Raw genomic sequence first — 14,208 nt, forward strand, 5'->3', positions numbered from 1 at the left:
AGCCCACGTTTTAGGGCAGAGACACACGCTCAGATTCGGGGAGATTAGTCACATGGTGACAAATCTCCTCTTCCTCAGGGAGAACTGCCTCCCGCTGGTGATTTACATTCTAGCCGGCGGGAGGCAGTTCAGTTTCCTCGTGAGGCAACTTCGGAAAACAAAGCGATCCGAGTGCCATCCCGCCGGCAATTTACTTTCTAGCCGGCGGGAAGGCAGTTCAGGGAGTTTATTCGCACCGAAGAACTGGTCGACTAATCTCGCCGAATCTGACCGTGTGTCTCTGCCCTAAATGGGTTTCTGGATAACAGATCCCATAGCTGTATATATATATATATAGTTTATGCCATATATGCCAACCCTTGCCTAATAGTCACAGCCCTAGGAGGCTTGGCGTTTGGCTTTCTTTACAGCTCATGTGAGTATGATCTAATAGAACAAAGCATCAGAAAGTGCAGAAATGAATGAGAAAAGCAGATTGTTGCTGTATAAAGCATGATCTGTCATCAGGGGCGGCATTTTGAGTTTAAAGCAAAGAGCTTGTGGGAGAAGCTGCGGGTCCTGCTCTCACGCTGGGCATGAATATGCTGACCCAGATCATTCCTTCGCTCAGCACTTCCTCCGCTTCCTTGTGGGAGATAACAGCTTTGAAGGGATTTTTTGGTTTTAATTAAAAGAGAAGGGAGCAAACCACCGATAGTGATAAAGTGCCTGAAAGATAAACAGGACTGGAGCAGAGATAAATAAAAGGTCTACATGTGTTTGGGTGGAGCAACCTGCTTTCTGCAAACTGCAAAGACTTAAATGCTTTCCGCAAAGTGTATTCCCCCCTGAACATAACCCTGGTGGTCTTCACTGCATGGTAATATCACTGTTAGATTTGTCTGGTTGCAACTTCTGGCTTGCCTGGGGCTGCTGGGAATTGTAGTCCAGCAATGGCAGATATAACCTTCCTGCTAACAACTCCCTTTACCTTAGCCTGAGCAGGATGTTATTTGAATGTGAGTATAAAGCAGATGTGCATTTGTCCTGCTTGATACCATTGCGTGCATTATGTATTGCGGGGGCCGGAGGAATTAGCATGCCCTTATGTGTATAAATACAATGGAACCTCAATTTTACATCCCCCGATTTTAAGTTTTCCCTCAATTTACATTGTTGTTTTGTGGTCCCACCTATATATTATGCATAATACATTTCCCTGATTTTACATTTTCCTGGATTTTACATAATTTTTTCTGGTCCTTTGAAAAACGTAAAATGGGGATTCTACTGTACTCCGATTGCGCATTCAGACAACCTTCCACTCAGGGGAAAGCACCCCAGTGATCCCTGCTGATATCCAAGGCATATGGAGGCAGAGAAAGGGAGCTCATTGTTTTAAAGGGAAAATAAACCCCAAAATTAAAGATTACACTAATAAAAGATAAGCAACTTCCCAATATACATTCAATGGTTAATTGCTATTAAAAGCAGGATCTTTGTTACGCTTGCTAAGTGGCGAACTACCGGTGGTGCAGGGGGTGTGATCACACCAGGGTCCGCACCCCCTCAGGCCCACCGGAGATTCGCACAAACACAAATCCATCGAAAAAATCCCTTCCCCCTAGTTACGTTACTGCACTTGCTTTTATCTGCACTGTAGGTTCTGACTACTTGTACCACTGAAACCCTTGCAGGACATCCAAGGCATTGTGGGTATTGGGAGAATTCCCTCTGTCTGCTTCTCTTACTTCCCCCCACAAGGTACATGTAGTCAAAACCGACAGTGAAGAGAACAGAAAAGAGCAGAGAGACATTGTTTTGAATAGCAGTGACATTTAAACATCCCTTTAGGGCAGAGACACACGCTCAGGTTTGGGGAGATTAGTCGTCCATCAAAAAATCTCCTCTTCTTCGGGGTGACTAATCTCCCTGAACTGCCTCCTGCCGGCTAGAATGTAAATCACCAGCGGGATGGCAATCAGTGCACTTAGTTTTCCGAAGTTGCTTCACAAGGAAACTTCCGGCGACTTCGGCAAACGAATCGCTCCCAGTGCCATCCCGCCCCCGCGATTTAGATTATAGCCGGTGGGAGGCAGTTCAGGGAGATTAGTCGCCCCGAAGTAGGGGCGATTTATTGCCAGGCGACTAAATCTCCCCGAATCTGAGAATGTGTGTCTGCCCTTAAGCTGGCCATAGATGCAAAGATCCGATCATCCGAATCCTCAAATGAACGGACTTTCCCATCTCCCGACCCGGCAATACACGCAGAGATATTATTTGCAGCTGACAGAAAACTTTTCACCTGTCCGATCGTCCAAACGACCGAATTCCGTGGGACGAAAAATGTCGGGACTCTCCACACATGGCCCAGAATTCGTACGAATCGAGGCTTCGTACTATCGGAACTTTGCGTATGGCCAGCTTTAATATCACTGATAATAGTGAAGAGATAAAGGAGCTTGGGCAATATACCTGCCCCACAGCTATCCAAGGGTGCTGGGAGTTGTAGTTAAGCAGCAGGATTACACTCTGGATAACCCTGAAGTGTGCACTGAAAATCAGTCCCAATATTTCCAAAATAAACATATTTCAGTCCAAAGGCATATGGTTCAACCTTTAATATTTGAATTTATTTCTAAGCTAGACCTGCATAGGACTCACATGTGTCATTTTGATAATCCGTGTTATCCTGCTGCACCGTGCAAGCCCTGCGCTAGAGCCAGACGAGTGCCAGAGCCGAGTGGGAGCCCGTCCCAGGGTGGCACCCGTCCAAACCCAGCAGCTTGTGTTGGCTCTCTTAAAACGAGCCATTGAGTCAGCAGTAATGTGAATTAACAAGCAGGGACGTGGAGTTTGGATCACAAGGTCGGACTCACGAGAATGGAACTCGCTTTAATAGGTCTTCTGTGGTCTCCGATTCATATGGAAACTTCTATGGAAATGCAAATATTTCCCGACTTGTAAAATGTGGATTATTTCTTTAACGTGAGAGATTGAGTTCAGGGGTGACTGCGACAGCTTGAGAGGTGCAACATAGAAGTTTTGTCTTCCTGTCGGCCGTGTTGTTGGGGTGCCTACTAAGGAGACATTGGTGACCCTATAGTGCAGGGGACCCCAACCTTTTTTACCCGTGAGCAACATTCAAATATAAAAAACAGTTGAAGAGCAACATAAGCATGCAAAAAGTGCCAAATATGGTCTGTAATTGGCTATTGGTAGCCCCTATGTGGACTGAGCCTACAGGAGACTCTGTTTGGCTGTACATCTGGTTTTTATACAACTAAAACTTGTCTTCTAACCAGAAATTCAGAAATAAGCAGCTGCTTTGGGAGTAACATCCAAGGGGTTGGAGAGTAACATGTTGCTCATGAGCTACTGGGAATCACGGCTGTACTGCTGTCTAAGGACAGATTCTAGTTGCAATGTCTTTCTCATCTTCTACCATTGTTTGAATTGAATCCAGGATTTGGTTCAGTATTCGGCCATTTTCAGCAGGATTCAATTCGGCCAAATCCTTGTGCCTGGCCAAATCGAATCCTTAAAATCACATGACTTTTCGTCACAAAACAAGGAAATAAAAATTTTATTTAGCCGCGCATATGCAAATTAGGATTCGGATTTGGTTCGGTATTTGCCCGAATCTTTCACAAAGGATTCAGGGGTTCGGCTGAATCCAAAAATTTGGTTAAATCAAATATGAGTTCCTTAAAAATAGTGCAAGCGTTCACTGATCTCTAAAATGGAGTTTTACCTTTAAAACAACCTCCAGCCACTCTGCCTTCAAGCCCCTTGCTGAAATCCCACTGGGGGGTATCCAAATGGGTGCTTCCTAAAAGATACGGGACAGGTCTGTAGTTTAGTGATGTGGGGCCAACCTGAAGCATTAGGGACCCGCGAGTCAAGCGGGTTCGGACCGACTTCCGCACGTTGTCCTTGGGCCACGACCTTCTTCTGCCCCATTTCTGCCTCATCTTGTACTTGCGCAGGTCCCACTCCGTCCCTTTCATGGGGCGCTGGTATATAAAGAAAGGGTTTGGGTTAGGTTTGGGTGCGGGTAAAGGAGCAGTGGCATACCTCCCAACTGTCCCTCTTTTGACAGCTCAAACCGCAGTCCCTCGTTTGTACTGGAAAGTCCCGTTTTTCTCTGCACTGAACAGCCAGAAAAAGAAACAATGTTTCTAACTTAATTGGCATTTGGCAGAGAGCCCAGAACAGCCACAGCTGCAGATAAGATAATTTGTAACAATTTTGAGATAAGCAAATAAGTAATTGTAACAATATAAGATAACTGGTCCCTTGGGAGAAGTTAGACTCACATCTTAAAGGGCAATTCACCTTCATTAGCAAAACTGTAATAACTGGAAAAAAAACACAGAAATACGTTCAAACTTTCATAACCTGCCAAATTTTGTAAAATGAACATGGTAATTAGGGGGTATGGCCACAAAAATCGGCGTGGTCAAAAATGTTCGCCGCCCTACGCGCGGCAGCTTTTTATTCCCAAAATGTTGGGAGGTATGCAGTGGTTTAGGGTTGGGTGCAGATAGAGGAGCAGTGGTTTAGGGTCGGGTGCAGATACAAGAGCAGTGGGTTAGGGTTGGGTGCGGGTCAAGAAAAACTCAACCTGCACATTACTACTATAGTTGTTTTTTTAGCTTGAAATACACAATGGTTTTCTGAAGCTGCTTATTTATGGGTTGATATTCTCTGCCAACATAAACACTCCAGCTGCTTTCAGTGGCTTATTGGCCCTGTGTGTGGTTTACCTGAATGATATCTGCCTGGGATTTGTCTAGATATCTATCAGACTGGATAGGGGAAGTGAAGACTGCATAAGGCAGTGGTTTAGGCCCTGGTTAGCCAATAGTGATGTGCGGGCCGGCCTGATACCCACGGGGCCCGCAGGTCGGTCGGGTTTCGGGCTGACCATGCACCTCCTTTGCGGGTGGTGGGTCCGGGTCAAGCTCTTCCTCCTGTTCTCCCCACCCGCCACCTTCAACTGTCGGTTTCCGGCTTTATAGCTGCGCGCCTGTTCGCCCCGCCCCTTTTGTAACATAATCGGCAGGTACGGATCGGGGCAAAACCCATCCCGCACATCACTATTAGCCAAATCCCTTACCAAGGTTTGCTTGTGATCTGGCTAGCTTAATGCAATTTGCAATTGGTCTACCTGCTGTATTCAAATTTTTGTTTTGAAAACCCAAGCAAGTAGGAGAGAAGAAACAAACCCGCAGTGATATTTTAGGGGGGACACATATTTACATAGGGATGACCAAGCTGTGGTTAAACTATAGCCTATCATACCCCCGAGGCTGTTAGGGGGGGTTCTAGGTATTGCAGTTCAACAACAGCTGAGGTCTGCAGGTTGGGCACCCATTAATATAACACTTACTGACCATTAGTGGTGACTCCGGTGGAGGCAAAGAAGACATGGTGGGTCCCAATTATCAATAAAAATTAGGATAGTGCAACCTTCAGCTACAACTCCCAGCACCCCATATAAGTCTTTTGATGTGGGAAGGTTCTTCGAGTTGAAGAAAGGCAGGTTGGTTCTTGCCTTACTGTCACCATCTTGAAGAGCTGAATCATATCTGTCCACCCCAACTCTTCCTCCTCACAATCTCTGTGATTGCAGTCACCCTCAACTGCCAGCTCCTGTGGTTCCCTGGATATTTATGGGGGAGGCGACAATAATATTAATGTAGACAGTTCATACTTGTGGGCTCCACTGGGAACATTCAATTGCAGTGTCAGTACTCAATGATTTCACTATTCCCAACTGTCATCCTCCCTGCTAGCCCAGGGCAACTTAAAGCATTTTAACCCCCCGAACAGTTCATGTGCGACTCAAATAATCCTTTATGTTGTGTCAGGCATTGGTAGTTCTTAAATGATCTTTCTACACCCACATTGTTGTCTTTCCAAGACTGTTAGGTCGGAATGTTTCCTGCTTGTTACTGCGGCCTGTGACACCAATGTGCTTGCAACTGTCAGCTGCACAATAGGAAGGAAGAGCGTCATTAGGTTCCTCACAGTAGGTCCATTTGTTGCACGATCAGCAGGCCAAGGGAGGTCACAGTGAGGGACATTATACTGAGGAAGTTTTCGGACTTCAAGTCTGTCTCTTGGGCTGAGGGGGGGGCACTTGATTTCTGGCCTTCCCATTAATACACAAAAATTTGCTTCTCTTTTCCCTAAATTTGATTTTGTGCTGATGTTTTGAATTAGGCACTTTGTTTATATTCCTTGTTCATGTATTGGATCTGTTATACAGAAAGCTCTGAATTATGGAAAGACCGTCACACATTGACATTATTTGATCCAATTTTTTAGAAACAGTAGCTTCCCATTGTTCTGTTCATTTAAAATAATCAGAATGTTATTTTTCTCTGTGCCATACTTTACTTTTAGGGCTCAGATTTTAGCTAGTCACTAAAGATTCAGACAAATTTAAATCCTGCAAAAAAAGGGCTGGGATTCGGCCACCATACCACGTCAAGGTAAACCCCATATGGCGGTCCCTAACTATTTACCTCTGGTCATAGTATCAAATGCTGAAGCCTCCCGCCATAAGAGCATTACCTGAAATAAAGGTCTCCTCTTTTTCTCTATGTCAGAAATATATCAAAGCCTGTAATATCAGTTGTGCTCAGCATTGACTCCTGGGCTTGACTATGCAACTGTAGTCCTGTAAGGCTGATCTAAGCATTTTGACTTTGGTTTCCATTTACACTTAACGGTGGTGAAGATTCCAGGGAGATTAGTCGCCCAGTGACAAATCGCCTCTTTTTCTTGTGACTAATCTCACCGAAAAGCATTCCGGTCGTCTAGAATGTAAATCGCCGGCGGGCGTTTTCTGAAGTCCCCTGAAGATTCCTCGTGAGTCAACTTTGGGCAACTTCGGAAAACGAGACTCTGAGTACCATCCCGTCGGCGATTTACATTCTAGACGATGGGAAGGCTTTTAGGGGAGATTAGACGCCCGAAGAAGAGCCGATTCTTTGCTGGGTGACAACCCCAGTAGCCTCGTGTGCCGCTACCCTAAAGTGCTAACGGACATTTCCTTTTTCCTTGGTTCATTTCCAGGAAGGGACAGAAAGAAAATTAGCCCAGTCCCAGGGTGCCGAAAACCTTTCAGGATCAGTAACAGCAAAACTGAAAATGACTAAGTTGACTTGACATCCTGTTTATTTCCATCCTAGTTAACAAACCCATAAAGTATTGTCTGAGACTTGCAGCCCCAGAGTAGTTTGATCCAGACCCGCACTGGGCTGCAGACCAGCTTTTTCCGTATATGAAAGGATTTAGAATAATAGAAATTGTATTCTTGCCCTCAGCCTTCCTCTTGAAACCTAATAAGCAGGAAACCTTGTTAGCATTTCCAGCCGTTCATTAGAGCGCCTATAAAACAACTGGGCCGCTTTAATATGGGCACACGCCAGTTATTATAAACAAGCTCTCGCCCGGCACGGCTAATGAACACCACATGTAGGGCTGCTTTTTTTGGAATATGTGCGTCCAAGTTTACAAGCAGAAATACACAGAATTTGCCTTGCCAAGTACTAGTGCCTTCAGTTCCAAATGTAGAGGAACATTCGCTTATGTCGGAGAGAGAGAGAGAGGAACTGGCTGGGGTATAAGGTTACTGGAAACCTTCCTGCCTGTTCCGTGCTCTGCAGCAGCCTGGTCAGACTCTCCTTGGCTCCTCTTTGCTGGAATCTTTGGGTCGCACTAATCACACCGCTGGTGGTCTTTGGTGGGAGTTAAGGAGCCGTCTTAATCATGGCAGTACAGAGATTTGGCAGCTGCACTGAGAGGTGCATAAAATGGTTCTCTGTATAGCAAACCCTTTAACCTCCTGTTGCCAGAACAGGAGGTTATGCACCCCTAAAACTAGGGTTATTCATGGCAAAGCAGTTTTGTAGGAAACCCAATTCTATCTAAAAGCACTTGTGTCCAGTGGCTTAACTACAGAGGAAGCAGACCCCGCTACTACATGGGGGCCCAGGAGGTATAGGGGCCCCATGAGACCCTAATTCATATAGAGTTTCAATAAATACTAGAAAAACAGGTAAACCTCTACACATTTTGGGGGCTTGAGAAATAATTAGCTGTGGGGCCCAGTAATACCTAGTGACACCACTGCTTGTGTCAGAGATCTGCAGAACGTGGTTCTAGATATTTTGCTGAAATCCAATTCCCTAACAGTTACTGAGGAATTTAATGCAATGCCTTAATGGGGCTGTGGCCAAAGAAAACTCATTGTTGGGGTTATTATCAAGTAGACTTGCTGGGGTAGGACTTCTTATTATTGTGATTCCTTGATACCTTACAGATGAAAAGTGTGACTAGGAAGCAGTACTGTTATAGGAAAGGGGGTTCCCTTTAGTTAGTACCCTATATTCTGCGAGGTGGTAAATGACAAATCTAGTTCTATGGTCCCTGCTAATATGGTAAAAATGTTTAGGGCAATCAGTATAAACCAATATAATGGTAAACAACTAGATGTGTCCATAACAGTTACCTATACCTTAATCCCACCTAGATGAACCCATATCCCATCCTTTTTCAGATGGTGTGCTCATTTCTGACTGTGGAGTTATTGAGTATCCTTGGGAATTTGACACAAGTGGCAACTATGGGCTATAAAGGTGGCCATAGACATATCTCTCCACAATATGCCCACATTGAAGTGGGCGATATCGGGCTGATCCGATAGTGGGCACTAGGGCCCAACAATCGGATCATAATGGGTTTGATACGGACCGCATACACACATAGATGCAGCCGCAATCCAACGGGATTTTTTAACCTACTTTAGCCAACTTTCAGCCAGATATCGATCGGGGAAGCCTGCCGAATGGCTCCACACATGGGCCAATAAGCTGCTGACTTGGTCCGTCGGCAGCTTTTATCTGCCCATGTATGGGGGCCTTTAGAGTAAGATCTGGTTTATCTGGACTCTTTCAATTTAAGGGGTGCTTGCAGGTTCATATTCAATATGTCTATATGTTTAAAAGCCGTTAAGTGAAGATCCTCAGTGGAAAGATGCCATAAACCAGGGAGTACCTCCCATGTATTCCGAGGTTTTGCCTAATGCCCTTGTCTTAGATCGAAGAACCAATAAAATACTTACATTCATTATGAACCAATGAAATAGTGGGCCAGTGGAACACAGAAAACAAATATCCTGTGTATGAAACCAGTGTCTTCAAAATGAAAGAATCACTAGAACAAAAGTGTGCTTAGTTCAAGGTGGTCCTAATCCATCAACCCATAAATTTATGTCATCTTGAAGACTCTCGGAGACACACGTGAGACTGTCTGAGTAGCTCTGCTTTGATGACAACTTAGTTTACGAGGGCGAACAACCTTTTCGACACATTGAGCTACTAGTAGAGCTACACATAATGAGAGATAATGAGAACGGCCCTGCTAAAACACATGTAGTGTCTTAGCAAAGCCAATTATCACTATTGTCTATATTTTGTAGCCATGACAAGTAGCTGTTACTAGTAGCTTGATGTGTCTTCAGCCTTAGGCTAGGGGCACACGGCGCGATTTCGCCGCGATTCTGCGCTGGGCGAGTTGTCGCTGCGTTTTTTAAGCCGAAATAGCTTTGCTAACTTTGGCGCTGGCGTCAATGCAAATCGCGGCGAAATCGCTGCGCTAATTCACACGCGGCGATTCTTTTTCTACTGTCGCCCGGAAACGCCCAGCGAGGCAACTTCGGACAACAATAGAAAACGAATCGCCGCGTGTGAATTAGCGCAGCGATTTCGCCGCGATTTGCATTGACGCCAGCGCCAAAGTTAGCAAAGCTATTTCGGCTTAAAAAACGCAGCGACAACTCGCTTAGCGCAGAATCGCGGCGAAATCGCGCCGTGTGCCCCTACCCTTAGGTCCAAGAGCTTCAACTTTTAGTAGCCCTCTCTGAATTGGATGAGGGTGTCCATTTCAGTTGTGCATAAATAAGCCAACAACCAAGCATTAAATCCAACCAATCACTGATCCCCACAACTTATCACTGCCTTTGCAGTAAGCAGATGTAACAGCCTGTGTTCTTATTTCCTTGGATCTTTTCTTATCTCCGGCACCATCACAGGGTTGTTATTGGTATATGTTTTATATACTTACCCCTTTACATTTTTTAATACTTTTTTGTACCCCACATTCCACAATGTTGCCTTAAAGGGATACTGTCATGGGAAAAAAATTTTTTTTCAAAATGAATCAGTGAATAGTGCTGGTCCAGCAGAATTATGCACTGAAATCCATTTCTCAAAAGAGCAAACAGATTTCTTTATATTCAATTTTGAAATCTGACATGGGGCTAGACATTTTCTCAATTTCCCAGCTGCCCCTGGTCATGTGACTTGTGCCTGCACTTCAGGAGAGAAATGCTTTCTGGCAGGCTGCTGTTTTTCCTTCTCAATGTAACTGAATGTGTCTCAGTGGGACATGGGTTTTTACTATTGAGTGTTGTTCTTAGATCTACCAGGCAGCTGTTATCTTGTGTTAGGGAGCTGCTATCTGGTTACCCTCCCATTGTTCTTTTGTTTGGCTGCTGGGGGGGGAAATGGAGGGGGTGATATCACTCCAACTTGCAGTACAGCAGTAAAGAGTGATTGAAGTTTATCAGAGCACAAGTCACATGACTTGGGGCAGCTGGGAAATTGACAATATGTCTAGCCCCATGTCAGATTTCAAAATTGAATATAAAAAAAATCGGTTTGCTCTTTTGAGAAATGGATTTCAGTGCAGAATTCTGCTTGACCAGCACTATTAACTGATTCATTTTGAAAAAATTTTTTTTTCCCATGACAGTATCCCTTTAAAGTATATGTAGTTCTTGGGAACAATTGTGTCAAGCAGGTCTTTGTTATTATGAAAATGAATGCCTTTCATGCAAATTAAATTTTTTTCCAGTTTTCATCCCACTTCCTTGCCCGCGGTATTTTTAAGAGAAGCCACAGCTAAATTCTAGGAATGATTTTAAAATGACTAAAAATACAAGTTGACTGTGAATGTGCACAATGAGAGCATTGTCTGTTGTGTGCCCTTAATCTTGGTGAGACTTACATCTAGAGAAGAAAGAACTCAAACCGCAGGAACGGGAAGCACTGTCATTATAGCTGGCAGATGTGAGAATCTGTAAACTCCTCATGGCTGGATTGGCACATTTTTAAGTTCCCCTTGATACTTTCCATGTACTATTATTATATGCACAAAAATGCCAGGCCATGAACAGGAGTCGACTGGGGACTGCTACATTGTCTCCGTTTATCAGGGGGTTCTGAAAAGCTTTAATGGATAACAAAAAAATAGTAATGAGTTCTTTCCAGAGGTTGTCACATTTCCCTAAATATTTCCTTTTCTTGGAAAGGATAAGCCGCTGCCAAATGGGCTTGAAACTCATTAAGATCTAATGATGATTCAACATCTGCTGACTATAGTTTCAGTCTTGTGAGGCTGGTCACATGGCAATTGGCATTAAGGTTCTCGGGCGAAGAGGACTGGAGCTGGAGCAGGACTGCAGCAGGACACGCAGAGCTGGAACCAGAAGCAGGACAGACAGGGCTGTAACCAGGAACAGGACAGACAGAGCTGGGCCAGGAGCAGGACAGACAGGACTGGAACCAGAAGCAGGACAGACAGGGCTAGAACCAGGAGCAGGACAGACAGGACTTGAACCAGGAGCAGGAAAGACAGAACTGGAACCAGGAGCAGGAAAGGCAGAAATGGAACCAGGAGCAGGACAGACAGGGCTGGAACATGATAGGAACTAGACTAGACAAGTCAAGAAGCAGACAAAGCATCTAGGAGATCTGTAGTCCACTTCCTCAGACGGTACCCAATGTCCGTTCTCCCTCAGGTGTAACAGTCAACACTGTTTATACAAATGGACCAGCGCTCAAAAACAGCTTGAAGATAGATAACAAAGGGAAAAGTGCCCAATATAGTGTAGTAGTTTTAAAACTTAATGATACACCTTTATGTGAACTGACACTCTACAGGGAAAGTGCTGTGTTTCTTTCGCCTTTTGGATTAATATGCCAACCTTTAAACAGTAGTAACTTTGGGGGTTTGAGATTGGATACTCACAAACGTTTAATAAATTATGTAGACCTTCAAATATATCTTCTCCAGTATCCAGGATCCGAATCCTAAAGGATCCAAAAAGAATCCAAAAGGATTGTACACTATTTTAAGCAAATTCTTTTAGAGCGACTGGAGACCTGGATATTGGAGAACAGATAATATTTGAAGGTGTACATAATTTATTAAACGTTTGTGAGTATCCAATCTCAAACCCCCCAAAGTTACTACTGTTTAAAGGTTGGCATATTAACCTTAGTAAGTGTTCTAACACTTCTGTCCAGGGTCTTTGTTTGTGACCTCTATTGAGTGGTGGTAGGGTAATGTCCTTAAAATGGAAATTTGATTTGGCACTGTTAGAGTCAGTCTATGTAGGACATTTCTCATGCACCTCTACATACTTAATGGATTTTAGCCTCTTTTAGAAAATATGACCAACAGGAATGTGCAGTCACTGATGAATGATATTTAATCTAATTTAACAAAAACATATTTAAGGATTAATGGTTTTTAAGCTTAATGCTAGCGAAGTAGAAATCTTCTGTCTCTTAATTGATTTCCCTTCTTGTTTTGTTTTCAGTGCCGAAGAAATTGCTCTATGAAACTGAGCCAAAGTCAACAAATTACCAAGGAATCCTACAAACACACTTCCCACGGCAGAGGGGTACATACGCTCGGAATGTTATAGGAGATGGAGCCTTCGTCGCTGATCCAGCTTTTATAACAGAGCAGCGACTGCCAGGTATGATATCATGGAAATGGCTACAGGGTGCCCTGGTACGTAGTGATGTCATGATAATTAGACGTGCTTTTTAGATCGGCATCAGTCTTCTGGTTACCAATCTTCAGGTGGGGGTTCTACAAACCCCAGGATGTCTCTGCTGACATAACAATATTCACTATATTTTGAGAGGCAATAGGAGTCATTTACCCAGTGCTGGGCAGGATGCAAAGTGCAAAAATCAAGTGCAGCACAACATGTTTTATTCACTTCCATTTCAATGATACCCCCTGAATTACGTATCATATTTTAGGTCCTGTAAATATTCTGATGCTTTGATTGGCTACAGTAGCCCACAATATGGGCTGTTGTTGGCTTTGTCTGTCAGTACAGCTGGCTTGCCTCCAAGCCAGGAATTAAAAAATTAGCACCTGCCTTGAGGCTACTGGGAACAACATTCAAGGGGTTGAGAATCACTGGTCTAGAGTTGGTTCCAGCGTTGTAAATGTTCTAATTTTCTGATTAGCTAGAGGTTGATTATAACCCTGTGAATGTTCCAATTCTCTTTGGCTAGAGGTTGGTTAGATCCTTTTGAATGCTCTAATTGGCTAGAGGTTGGTCAAGGCCTGTGAATGTTCTAATTCTCTGATTGGCTAGAGGTTCGTCCAATCCTGAATGTTTTACTTTTCTAATTGGCTAAAGTTTTATTATAGTACTGCAAATGTTCTAGTTCTCTGATTAGCAAGAGGTTGTTTATAGCCCTGTGAATGTTCTAATTCTCTGATTGGCTAGAGGCTGATTATAGCCCCGTGAAAGCTTTAATTCTCTTTTTGGCTAGAGGTTGGTCCAGTCCTGTGAATTTTCTAATTCTTTGATTGGCTAGAGTTTGGTCCAGTCCTTTGAATGTTTTAATTTTCTGATTGGCTAAAGGTTTATTATAGTAATGTGAATGTTCTAATTATCTGATTGGCTAGAGGTTGATTATAGCCCTGTGAATGCTCTAATTCTCTGATTGGCTAGAGCTTGATTATAGCCCTGTGAATGCTCTAATTCTCTTTTTGGCTAGAGGTTGGTCCAGTCCTGTGAATATTCTAATTCTCTGATTGGCTAAAGGTTGGTCCAGTCCTGTGAATGTTCTAATTCCCTGATTGGCTAGAGGTTGGTCCAGTCCTGTGAATGTTCTAATTCCCTGATTGGCTAGAGGTTGGTCCAGTCCTGTGAAAGTTCTAATTTTCTGATTGGCTAGAGGTTGATTATAGCCATGTGAATGTTCTAATTCTAGAGGTTGGTCAAGTCCTGTGAATGTTCTAATACTTCGACTGGCTAGACTAGAGGTTGCTGTTGCCCAGCAAATAGCCATAGTGAAAAAATATTAATTAACCTAGGGACAATAAATACTTTTAACT

At 43.8% G+C, this 14,208-nt stretch overlaps 1 protein-coding gene across 1 annotated transcript in view; it reads left to right on the forward strand.

Annotated features, from left to right (window-relative positions):
- The window catches only part of eva1a.S (eva-1 homolog A S homeolog), a 45,481-nt gene that overhangs the window by 14,575 nt on the left and 16,698 nt on the right, over positions 1 to 14,208 (forward strand). Inside the window, exon 2 of the mRNA XM_018265987.2 lies at positions 12,662 to 12,823. The gene's annotated coding sequence lies outside the window, so the exon portion shown is untranslated. The remainder of the gene's footprint in view (positions 1 to 12,661; positions 12,824 to 14,208) is intronic.

The sequence above is a fragment of the Xenopus laevis genome, chromosome 5S (genome assembly GCF_017654675.1).
Source record: "Xenopus laevis strain J_2021 chromosome 5S, Xenopus_laevis_v10.1, whole genome shotgun sequence".
Lineage (NCBI taxonomy): Eukaryota > Metazoa > Chordata > Amphibia > Anura > Pipidae > Xenopus > Xenopus laevis.